We start from the raw sequence: 13,031 nt of genomic DNA on the forward strand, positions 1-13,031 counted from the left end.
AGAAGCGGTTTTTTGCTTCGCGTTTCAAAACGTTTCTAAAAACGTTATATCGCAAGCAAAAAAAACAACAACAGGAAATCGGCAACATTCAGACAACGTCACAGGGCAACATTTCGTACCACTGCCACAACGGTGGTGGTGGTGGTGAAAAACTTTTTTAATACTCAGAGAGAGTTTGGGGATCAGAAGACTCCGCTACATGGTAGGGCGTCCCCTGAAGCGGTGCTTGGTTGTAATGAAGACGCAGGGGCCAGAAGCCCGCGTGCGGGAATGCGCCCCTCGGCCCCGGTCCTCATCGCGAACGTGCACGCGGGCGTCAAAACTTTTCCGCGAAGAATTAGCGAACGACGGGCGTTACACATATACGTGACGGAAAGGAGGAGAAAATCCTCCACACGAGTCCAGCATCGCCCTGTCCCGCAGACATTTCGAACTTGCAGCGAGGCAACCCAAGTTATAGGCACGTGTGAAATTCGAGGAACAGATGCGGAGTGGAGCGAGACACTGATGAGTTGTCAACGCTTCTGCCTCCCCCCTCCCCCCGCCCCTTAAAAGTGACAAATATACGTTCTATTACACAGCGGGTAATTAAAGATCGCATCAAGCCTCAACCGAGCCGCGGGAAGCGACGCACGCTCGTCAGTACCACCAGTTATCTCCCAAGCTGCACGCACTGATCACGATTTTTTTTGCAACTGACTTTTCGCACTGACTTTATACAAGAGCAACTCTTACTTGGTCCAAAAATTTTACTGCATAGCGCGCAACGCTCTCAATGCATCGCCGCCGCACTCATGTGCGTAGCATCGGCGCGAGCTCTGCCCTCTGTCGCTCGTCAGCGCTCAGCAAAGACGATATTAAAGGAAACTTGCAACGCTTGACTCATGCTCTCTGGCCCGCCAGTCAGAATCATGACAACGAACGGTAGGTTCTAAAGGCACGCAAGCTTGAGTGCGTTGATCGGCCACCATCTCGATCCCTGTGCTGCTCGTGTTTTGTAGGCGAGAAAGAAACGGGCAGCGACTCGAATATACGTGCACAAACTTCGCCGGAGGAAGACGGCTCGTGCATAATGACAAGTACACGATAGAAGTCCGTACGTTGCTACGTTCGTTTCTATTGGTCCATTTTCAGCAAACTTCGGGACATAAGGAACGAATGCCGCGTGGCATTCATGTTCGCTATATGTGAGCTTCAACGGACGGAAAAATTTTTGAAACGGTGGCGACAGCTAACGTTTTGTCTGCCTGCAGATAGCCGGTGCACGGCGCGGTGCCCAATTCGGAAACAGCTTGTTTGGAGCTCTATGGTGCAATATTCCCGATTTTTATCAAGATGGCCCAGCATCTGGTTTATCTAAACCAGAAGCCCTATCTAAACTACGGAAATAGAGCAAAAGCGAAGCTATTAATAATCATCTCTGAAATAGAAGGAGTCGTGCGACGCTGAGAGGAGGCAGACAGGAAGAAGGAATGTACGCCACAATGCACTACTCTTCGTCGACTTGGACTAAGGTGCGGAGAGAAAGCAAAAAAAAATGTGGCATTTACATATAGTGCCGCGCAGCCAATAACTTTTTATAAGCGTGCAGCAGCATCCAAAGAACGCTCGCACGTTTCTTTGCATGTGTGTCTGATTAGTACGAGCTCTACGCTTTTTTAACCAATCATGACTACTTACTCATCAACTAATTAGTCATGACTAACTAGACATTAACCAGTCATCAACTAATTAGTCATTACTAGTTGGTCATGGGTCATGACTAACTAGTCATTAACCAATCAACTAATTTGACATGACTATTTAGTCCTTAAACAGTCATGACTAGTCAGTTGTGGGTCATGGCGAATCCAAGTCGCCCCTTGGCTGCTCGTGTGCGCCTACGGCAAGCGGCGTGGAAAGGCTTTCGCCTTGCGCGTTTTAGATCGACAAAGTGCCCCCTGAAATTTTCGTTGCATTTTAAAAATGATAGCCGTTCTCTAGGTGCACTCTTTCTGCCGCGGTGGCACAGTGGTTACGGCGCTCGGCTGCTGACCCGAAAGACGCGGGTTCGATCCCGGCCGCGGCGGGATCGAGGGGCCCGTGTACTGTGCGATGCCAGTGCACGTTAAAGAACCCCGGGTGGTCGAAATTTCCGGAGCCCTTCACTACGGCGTCCCTCATAGCCTGAGTCGCTTTGGGACGTTAAACCCCCACAAACCGAACCGTTTTTTAATAGGCAGGACCATTTCAGCGCGTCAGCGTAATACAAAATTATTTCGTCACAGTTAAATTTCAGTGTAAAAGCATCTTCTATACTTAATCATTATCGCATATGCCAGCGAGCGCATGCATTTCCGCATTAGCTCTTCGTGTAATCGTTATTTAATATTTTTTTTTCTCTGAAGTGTCTCTACAGCTACCACAAGCTCGTCTTTCCTTTTCTAATTCCGTCGCATGCAACAACGAATGTTTAGGTTCTGAAAAAGAACTGCAGCAATTTAGACAGCCTTTATTTTGTAACAACAGTAATATTATGTGGGGTTCAACGTGTTGAAGCAACACGGGCTTATGAGGTACTGTTGTAACCGTACTTCGGACCACGTGGGCCCGATCAAGCCGCTACCGTGAACATTCATCGAGGCCTGCTGTTGTAACCGTAATTCGGACCACGTGGGCCCGATCAAGCCGCTATCGTGAACATTCATCGAGGCCTGCTGTTGTAGCCGTACTTCGGACCACGTGGCCCGATCAAACAGCTACCGTGAACAATCACCAAGGTCGACAACCCCGCGACGACCACCAGGAAGTGGGATGTTTGGAATGCCCCTCCGAGCCTCAGCGGATTAGTGTAGCAAGAATGTCGAGGGCCATTGTCAGCAGAAACCCCAGCGACCACAGCGGAGATGACCACTATAGCGGCGACGAAGGCAGGCGAGGCCCAGGAGCTTTTGTCCGAGCAACCACCGTGAATGCGGAGGCGACTTGGCGGCGCCGGTCACGCTGGCGGATAATTGAAGAATTCTGTGTCCCCGACTCGCGTTCTGGGAAATAGGCGGGGAGGCAAGTTCATTCCCCTGCTGGAAGACTTCGGGAGGTTCCTTTCCCGCTGGGCTGGTTGAGTCAGCATTCTCCCCCTCTCATCGACCCAGCTGCGTTAGAGTGGAAAAACCCGCACCTGCCCAGCCGTGGGTGGTAACAAGAACGTCCCCTTCGGTCCATCCGATTGGACAGTGCTCGTCGACCATTAATCCCCAGCCAGGGATCTGGGGAAACCGAACGATATTTAACTCGGCCGTGAGTGTGGCCGAGGGACGCCTGCTAGCTCCAGTCGACTACGGTTGACGAAGACGTTGCCCTTCCACTGAGAGCCATTCTCAGTCCCGCTCTATGTAAATAATGTAAATATGTGAATACAGTTTTCCTTCACTTCCCCTACTCCCCGTCTCCGGCCCACGTTTCCTTCCTCCTTCGGCATTGCGGCGGTGCTCCTGGACCTGATGCCTGGTGGGACACGCTTCTAGCATCGACAAATATAACAACTGGTTGGCAGCGGTGGGATCTTCCACGCTTGGTCCTGGCTTCAGCAGTGGTGAGCGCTTGACTTTCTTTAAGAATCTGCCAGGCTTGATAACTCTGGAAATTTATCACTACCTGTAGATTGTTTTTCTGCACGTGCTCGCTTAAGCATTTCACGTAGCAGCTTATTTTTGAAAGTCCTCGTTCGAGAATTGCCATGGATTTGAGCAAGCTAAAGAAGCCAGAGTTGATGTTGCTGTGTGAAAAGCTGGGTATTGAGGCCAGGAAGAGTCACAGAAAGCCGCAGCTGATTGAGGCTATTAAGGAATGTGGTGCCAAGGAGGAGGGTGACAAAATTTGGGAGACCTGGGAAGTCATTCAGGAGGGAATCAGGAACGCTAAGGAGGAGGCCGACAGGGTTGAAAAGGAACGCAAGGAGGAGGCCGACAGGATTGAAAAAGAACGCCTTTGCCGCAAGGAAGCCGCTAAGAAGGAGGCTGACAGGATTGAAAAAGAGCGCAAGGAGAAGGCCGACAGGGTTGAAATAGAATGGCAGGAGCAATGCCGTAAGAGACGCGCTGAGCTCGAGGAACTACGTAAACGAGAGCAGCAGGAGCTCATACGTACGACTCAATTTCTCAGACGGAAAAGGGCCCGAGATCGGTTGCGGACTTTTCAGAGAGGCGAGAGCTTCAGAACGTTCCTCACGAGTTTTGAACAGATATGTGCGGAAGAAGAACTAGATCAGGGCGAATGGTCAATGATGTTGCTGGCCATCCTTCCTTGCGATGTCAGCGCCGTATTAGCGCGACTGTCCGATGAGGATGCCAGAAACTACGACAAAGCGAAAAGTGCCCTCTTCCGACACTTCAGAATTCGTGTACAGACCGAGTCTAAAATCCGAAGTGATAGCAGCGAGCAGCGCCCCCATCAGTGCGTCAGCGACCAGCCAAAGAGCCCCGCTTGGTCAGCTACGCACATTGTAGTTGCTCAGAAGAACAGTGACAGTCGGGAAATTGATGTGATAATCTGCGGCACAGAGCGTCGTTGTCTGCCACCTGACAGCGACTGTGGCGCTCCAAGCCAGAGCGCGGCGTTAGATGAAAAGCGCGATGCCGCGCAGATTTTCCTTGCAACCCAGATAGGCGTAGGCGCAGCGCAAAAAGGCAGTCCTCCAGAAAGCAGTCGCGCGCTGAAAGTGGCAACTGCAAGCTCTATTGTAAGCGAGGAATGCGCCTCAGCGCTGCCTCGAAACAATGATCAGTTCAACGATCAGGGAACGACAGCCGCTCGCGACCAAACACCCGAAAATGAGTTATGCTCCACTGAAACCAGCGTGTCTTTGCCCATTGCCAGCGTCGCGATCGAGAGCCCGCTCGAGGTGCGTCTGACCGGTGCAGCCGTCTCCCAAAACCTGCCTAAGCAGCATCCCTCGATTTTCTCTAATCGCTTGGATATGCTGCCCCAAGAAAAAGGCCTTTGTTTTGGAGATAACGCTGCGAAGGTCCTTACCATTTCGAAGGCTCGTGAGGTCGCGGCGCCAGCAGAGCACGTGGTTGAAGAGGGCAAACCTGAACCTGTAAGCCCGAAGCCTGTAAATTCTCACGGTGATGAGCTAGAGCAGGCTCTATTGCAAACTGTCGACGAGACGAACGCAGGCGACTTAACCCGTGACGGCTCCGCGCTACCTAATGACGAGCCAGCCCAGGACTTACTCACTTTTAGCACAGGGGTAAAGAGCACCGATAGTAGTGCAAGCTATAGACCTCCTTCACCCCGCGACGTCACGGAGATGCGGTGGCGCTGATGTCAGTAGCGACTTTCGCGTGGTAGGCAAAACAGGTTCCGCCTGGCCGTGCCTACCGCAGCTGCCGCAGCTACCGGCGGCTGCATATCGTGGCTGCGCACTGCAGAAGCAGCATGTACTGACCAGCTGCGTCGCTGTTGGATCCGCGTAGTATCATAAAACGAAAAATTAGATTAGCTTTAATAGGTTTCTCGGAAATAAATGCCGCATTAGGAAATGAGCCGTGGTAGTAAAAGCGCGAAGTCTGGGTGTAGACCGGCGCTGCCAGTCAACGTACTTCATAGCACGGAAATTGCCGCGCTCATTCACCTGAGCAACAGCATGGTACGCTTAAAATTGCGCAAGGAAAAGAAAAAGCATGTATGTAGCTGCGAACGTATTTATCACCCTCGGCTGGTGTGCACGGGCGCCGGCAGGGTCACTCTCCACCAAGGAGTGCGTTATTTTGTTGATAGCGGAGCATGTTATAACGTGTGCAGAAGTTATACGAACGTGTAATGACGCATTTTAGGGCATTTAATATATACTTCAAAATATTTCTTAACATGAACGACATAATTATTTTATTGTAGTAGAAAAGTCTGGTAAGTTGTGACAATCTTGCGCGGTCGCGTTGGCATGCTTCGAACAGCGCGTACTTTCATTGCATCCCGCATGTGTCATAAGCTTTTTCATGAAGTAGTACATGATCGCGAAGGCTGTTTCGAAAGAAGCAACCGCAGGCGGGCTACCAACAGAGGCACGTAGCGAGATTGACAGCGGATGAGGCAATGAAAAGTGTTTTCTTTATTGATGCTTGAGATATGTAACCAAATTTGGTGCAAAAATGAAATTGCTCTGCTAATTTCAGCAATGCGTTTTATTTTCAGCTATACCTGGTAAAGTTCTTGGATAATTATAATTAACACCCTCGTCAAGTCACCACGGGTCTTGAATAATTAAGTAGAAAATGCGGAAATTTTTTATGCCAGCACGTTGCCAACACCCTATTCTCTATGATGGCGGTATTACTTCTTTTTTTTTAGATTCGCAGTACCTTTCTTATCAAAAATGACTACCATACTACTGCTCCTGTAGCAACAAAAAGTCGAGAGATTTATTGCACTCCTCAATGTCTCTGGAATCGTTCGCGACAAATAGAATCATTCTATTTCCATTCGTTACAAATTTACGAAGGGGTGAGTGATGCCAATCAGAAAATGTGGTAGATCACAAAACAAACCTTTAAGTTTATTTCCCTCGTTTATGGCCTCTTCGCTTTCGTTTTGGTCAAAGAAATGCCGCACTGAAATCAACGAAACCTCTGATCCCTCTTCTGCGTACTACCATACTACCATTGTGGTGCTCCGTCGTCGGAAACCCGCAGGATTCGCGACGTGCCAGGACCATCAGGAACGCCATTACCTCACAATTTTTGACGACCACAGATCTAAAAACCGTAATTTTATGAATTTCTACTGAATATTTTACTATAATTTTTAGTAACCAAACAGAAGACCCAGGGCTGGAAGAAATATAATTTCAGGAATCCAAACTTTTCACCAAATCGACCAGTTTAAGAAGGGGAGAAGTCAGCCTCGTGGTGCCTGATCTGACGGCTAAAAAGAGCGGCTACGCGAGACAGATGAGATCGGGACACGATCGACGCTGTCCCCACTTTTCGCACTGTGCGACACGTGTGTCAACAGACGGTGAGTGCACGGTCCCGAGGTAAAATCATTCTTGCTAGTTCAGTGTCAAAAACTTATCATTTTATTGAATGCCTGGGGTAGAAACCAACTGCAGCGCTTTCTAGCCATAATACAATACACACCGTGTCGAAATACGCCGTACATGGCCAACGCGAGCCCGTGTACTTCGAGGAATACTAAGTTGAAAGCATCAACCATTGTTATGATTCTCGGAAACTCAAAACGCGCATACAAGCCTTGAAAACCGGCGCTGCACCACCTCAACTCGACGCCACTCCCTGGCCTCTTGCCTACCGCGAGCCCATTCGCGACTGCAGCGCCACCTCGCTTGTTTGCAAACATGGAGGAGGTCTATAGTGAGTCTTCCGAAGCAGGCGCAAGTGATGAGCTGGGGCTAGGTGAGGAACTGAATACGAATCTAGTGTTACCCCACTCGGATGGCTTTCTCGAACTCCTTCGTGTAGACAGGGAAACGTTCACCGCTGAGCAAGAGAAAGACCAATCTCTACGCAACTCGAGTCACCAAAGTGACATAGGTGTGTTACGGAAGGACATACCTTTCCAGCTCCGTTCTGGCCTGCTGTACCGCCAGTATAAGGATAGGAAAGGTATCCAATACGACCAACTTACTGCCCGCGTCGCGAACGAGAGCCCGCTCGAGCTGCGTCTGACCAAGGCAGCCGTCTCCCAAAACCTGCCTATGCAGTATCCCTCGATTTTATCAAATCGCTTGGATATGCTGCCCAAAGAAAAAGGCCTTTGTTTTGGAGATAATGCTGCGCAGGTCCTTACCAGTTCGAAGGCTCCAGAATTCGCAGAGCCAGCAGAGCACGCGGGTGAAGAGGGCAAACGTGGCCCTGTAAGCCTTATAAACTCTAACGGTAGTGAGCCAGAGCAGGCTGGATCACAAACTGACAATGAGGCGAACGCCGACGACTTAACCTGTGACGGTTCCGCGATGGCTAGTGACGCGCCCCGCAAACCAACAGCGAGGGTTTCCACAGAGCGGCGGCGTATAGAGGTGGCCCAACGGGGAATGTTAATGAAGGGGAAAGTGCGCCTCATGTTGACTGCTGCACAGAAAACCGGACAACCGGTTACCCGCCCCAATTTGGCACCTCAGCACTCAAGAGTTCGCACGCGCCGCTTGAAGGGAACACAAGCTAAGGGGACGCAACGCGCGAACCCAATCCGAGAGAGGCAGATTCGCTGGCACGGCATTCGCACTCGTCCGTTCCCTTCTCGCGTTCTGCTTTCTGAGCGTCAGCCAAACTTCAGAACCACGAGACTTGGACGAGGAACAGTTAAGGGTCCCAAGCTGAAATTCCTAGCCTTGTGTCCTGTTGCACCTGCTAGAGCAGCAATCCGACCACGGCCGCGCAGGGGGCGGCTGAAGAATAGGAACCAGTAAATTCCTCTAATCGTAACGTTGTTTCTGGACGGTTTCGAGGAATAATCCTATTCAGTTTATTGCTTGTCTCTTTTGTTCATTTAACTCTCCTGTACAGAAATGCAAGCTAGAATTCCTAGCATTATGCAATGTCTCATCTGCTAAAGCAGCTGTCGGACCGCGGCCGCGCAAGGGGCGGATATGACGCATAATCTCATATTGAGTTTAATGCTTGTTTTTTGTCTTTTGTTCTTTACACTCTCCTATGCGAAATGAGAGCGAAATTTCGGAGCTTGGCATTGCGGGACTCAGTTCACATGCGTTGCCGAAAGGTGCGAGTAATAGCAACGCTGATGGCCTCAGCCGAAGCTTTCCCGTGTAATGCCCTCTCCTGACTCCCCAGATGTTATTCCGCTATGCAAATTTGTATTTTCTTTTTTGCTTTAGCGGGAATCATTTTTTTTTTCTCTGTTTTGTATGTATGTTCAGCAGCTCCACCTTCCCTTTGTGCTCTCACGGGCGGTGGCTTTCTGTGACATAAACCGTGCTACGGCGCCCCCCCAAAATTTTAGGAAATTTTTCCCTTTTGACTAATCAAGCTCTGTGTATTCTGGTTTGGTCAAACTTGGAAACTTTCGGAGGAGGACGTAAATTTCACGCGACAGCTCATTTTTTCTAAACAGACTTTGTCGACCGAAAACAGCTTGGCAGTTCTTAAAGTCGGTTTGGCGCTTTCTGCTGGTTGGGCTGTGTACCTTGCTGGTTGAGCTCGTTACAGCTGTCAACGAAGCAGGAAGAACCTTTGGGCCCAGCTGTGACCAAAAGCCGAACGGACACAACTCCAGGTCTCTGCGCGCAGCAGCGTTGGCTGCAACCACTACGAGACCTCTTCGGGCGGCGGACGTGCTGTTGTAACCGTACTTCGGACCACGTGGGCCCGATCAAGCCGCTACCGTGAACATTCATCGAGGCCTGCTGTTGTAACCGTAATTCGGACCACGTGGGCCCGATCAAGCCGCTATCGTGAACATTCATCGAGGCCTGCTGTTGTAGCCGTACTTCGGACCACGTGGCCCGATCAAACAGCTACCGTGAACAATCACCAAGGTCGACAACCCCGCGACGACCATGGGAAGTGGGATGTTTGGAATGCCCCTCCGAGCCTCAGCGGATTAGTGTAGCAAGAATGTCGAGGGCCATTGTCAGCAGAAACCCCAGCGACCACAGCGGAGATGACCACTATAGCGGCGACGAAGGCAGGCGAGGCCCAGGAGCTTTTGTCCGAGCAACCACCGTGAATGCGGAGGCGACTTGGCGGCGCCGGTCACGCTGGCGGATAATTGAAGAATTCTGTGTCCCCGACTCGCGTTCTGGGAAATAGGCGGGGAGGCAAGTTCATTCCCCTGCTGGAAGACTTCGGGAGGTTCCTTTCCCGCTGGGCTGGTTGAGTCAGCATTCTCCCCCTCTCATCGACCCAGCTGCGTTAGAGTGGAAAAACCCGCACCTGCCCAGCCGTGGGTGGTAACAAGAACGTCCCCTTCGGTCCATCCGATTGGACAGTGCTCGTCGACCATTAATCCCCAGCCAGGGATCTGGGGAAACCGAACGATATTTAACTCGGCCGTGAGTGTGGCCGAGGGAAGCCTGCTAGCTCCAGTCGACTACGGTTGACGAAGACGTTGCCCTTCCACTGAGAGCCATTCTCAGTCCCGCTCTTTGTAAATAATGTAAATATTCATGTAACCATGTAAATACAGTTTTTTCCTTCACTTCCCCTACTCCCCGTCTCCGGCCCACGTTTCCTTCCTCCTTCGGCACAGCGGCGGTGATCCTGGACCCGATGCCTGGTGGGACACGCTTCTAGCATCGGCAAAATATAACAGTACGCTGTACTGGAGAACTCTAGATTAACTTCGTGGTCTAAGTTCAAAATCAGCAGCCGAGCGCCACAGGAACTGAGCCATAGTGGCGGGTCTTATTTTGTATCGGCTTTGTGAGACAACGAACGCCTCTGAAAGTAAATGCTGCACAGCGTGGTTGGGCCGCTGCACCTATGTTTCACCTATTTAGGTACGTGGCAAAATAATTCTGACTAAAGCAGTGCTAACAATTTGGTTGAAACCATGTGCAAACATGTGAATCTAACTAGCTCAAGCCTTCACACTGCGCAAAATGCTTTATAATTGCCCAAAGCAGATTACATAAGCGGCAATTAGGTTATTTTCGTAGACACTGATATGTTTTGAGGTAGCAGTATCCCACCGGGCATCGTGTCCAGGAGCACCGCCGCAGTGCCGAAGGAGGAAGGAACGTGGGCCGGAGACGGGGATTAGGGGAAGTGAAGGAAAAACTGTATTCACATATTTACATGATTATTTACAAAAATGACCTCCACAAGAGCATATTGACGGGCTAGTCGTTTCCGGCCAGGTGGATTTCATATCTTGTTCCAAGGAAATGCCACAAAGGCGAACACCTGCCGCGGCGTCACCCCGCGGTTGACAAAAGAGCTAGGACCGGTTGAATGGCAGGCGCTTGGCAGACGCCCGTCTCCGCAGGTGGCAGCTGGCGTTTGAGTCATTGTTACCCTGACAGATGCACACACAAAGTCGCAGGGTCAATACTTGGGTGTCTTGGGTGACGTTTAAGGGGAACTCCGGAAGACACGTCGTGGCAGCTAAGCAGAAGTGGTGGTACCAGGAATCCAGGAGTTCGTTTCCACCTGTTATGAGGTTGCACGGGAGCGCGTGCCTGAAGACCACTTTCGCAGAACGACGCACTGCATCTGGTCATGGCCTAAGTGGAGACAGGTGTGACGGGAACACACAAAGAGAGTTAAGGGGGGGGGGGGGGGGGGGGGGGGGTAGAAACACAACAACACCACACTTCCCACAGTTTTGCTGTCGCGTATTGGGGCCTATTTTCGCCCTGCCTAGCGCAGACAGCTTTCGATGGATAAATCCATGTGGTAGCACAGCTCATTTTGTGTAAAAGAAGGAAAATAAGAGTATGTCATGTAGCAGGAAAAAAGGGGCTGAACAGAGTCCTGAACCGGTTCGGAACGGTTCCTTTCAATCGTTCCGGTCCGGTTCGGTTCGGTTCTGGTTCCGGGTAAAAATACGAATTCAGTTCCGCTTTCGGGTTCAGGTTCGGTTCCAGTTCTACACCCTGGTTCTCACTGTTTCGAAGCAGCGCGCTTTTCATGTTTATTTTTGCAGCCGAAGTTACCAAAAGCGCCAGGTTTGAGCGTTTCATTCCTCGGCGCTTCCCTTCTAAGTTCTAACGCTTCACGATGGAAAAGAAGACAAAGAAAAACCACACTCTGCGACAAAACGCAAGACCGAGTACCTCTGTTTCGCGAAGCCTACGGATGCAGGAGGCATTTTTTGTAGTAGCAGCATCAATAGTGGTAGTAAAAGCAGTAGCAGCAGCATTTGAGCGTTTTTGGAAGAGTGGCAAATGAGGCCACACAGACGTGCTGTAGCTACCTATAGACAGTGAGAGATTATTAATGGGCTATTGACCGCTTCTTAAAATGCTACCGCAGTTACTGTTAATAAGTGGCATACCGACTTACTATACAAATGCGGTGTGCAACGAGATGCGTTCTTGGTAAATCTAGATTTTTAAAGATATGATGAGATTGCAGGGTTTAATTAACGTCCTGTAGAGACAGGTGAGCCATGAGGGACTCCGTACGCAGTGGGCGGCTCCAGGGTAATTAAGACAATCTGTTATGCTTTACGGTGCGCTTTCACCACGCATCCATATAGCACACCACACGGTCGTTTTCGTACTTCGCTTCAATCAAAATACGGTTGCCGCAGGTGGGATCTACCTGCGACCTTGAGATCAGCAGCCGGGCAATTCTGCGGTGGGTACCTGTGACTCTAGATAACTCGTCATGACAGACACGAGCACGAAATGGTGTAAATTTATTTCCTCCAGCTCAACACGTATCCCGAATGGGCTCAAGTCGCGACTTACTCAGAACATTTCGCGGGCATCAAATTCAGCGATGCAGATGTGACAGGTGCATCCTTCGTTCAGTTACTTGTGCTGTGCGCCTAGAACAGCTATTGCAACAAGGGTAATATGCAGTGGACATCGTAAAGATGAATTAGAGAGCAAGCATTATGAGTCTCATTCTAGCATCATGGCCTCAGTGACAGTACGCTAAGACCATCAGGACGCCGCTTAGAACGGATACCGCGCTGCAGATATGTCTGAAAATAAATATTTTTGAACAAGCTTGAGTTCTGCCTATTCATCTGCATTAAACATATTATTGAAGACAGGGAGCGTGCTCTTCTTAGAGACTTTTTTTTTTTCGCCCGATTAGATTCGTGGAAATATTATTCGCGATTTCAATGGGACTAGGCAAAAACGCGAAAATTAGGTCCGCGTGAAAAATAAGGCGTTTACAATATACAGCAGTGTGTCTCCACACTGCTCAGAGCTAGGCAGGAGGTCCATGTGCGCCGGATGTGTATGGTTAATTATTATCCGTGCAAGACGTGCGCTGCCGAAACTGGGGTGTGCGCGATTTTGCCACTGCCTGAGGACATAGTTTGACAACCTCCAATTTTCATTTTAGTTCCTGCTATCCATGACTGCCTCTCAATCCTAATAATGCTCACAGTCT

At 50.1% G+C, this 13,031-nt stretch overlaps 1 protein-coding gene across 2 annotated transcripts in view; it reads right to left on the bottom strand.

Annotated features, from left to right (window-relative positions):
• LOC149350121 (uncharacterized) overlaps positions 1 to 13,031 on the bottom strand; it is a 602,760-nt gene that overhangs the window by 395,450 nt on the left and 194,279 nt on the right. The window lies entirely within an intron of this gene.

This window comes from Amblyomma mixtum, chromosome 3 (genome assembly GCF_055824585.1).
Source record: "Amblyomma mixtum isolate Tamu chromosome 3, ASM5582458v1, whole genome shotgun sequence".
NCBI classification, from domain to species: Eukaryota; Metazoa; Arthropoda; class Arachnida; order Ixodida; family Ixodidae; genus Amblyomma; species Amblyomma mixtum.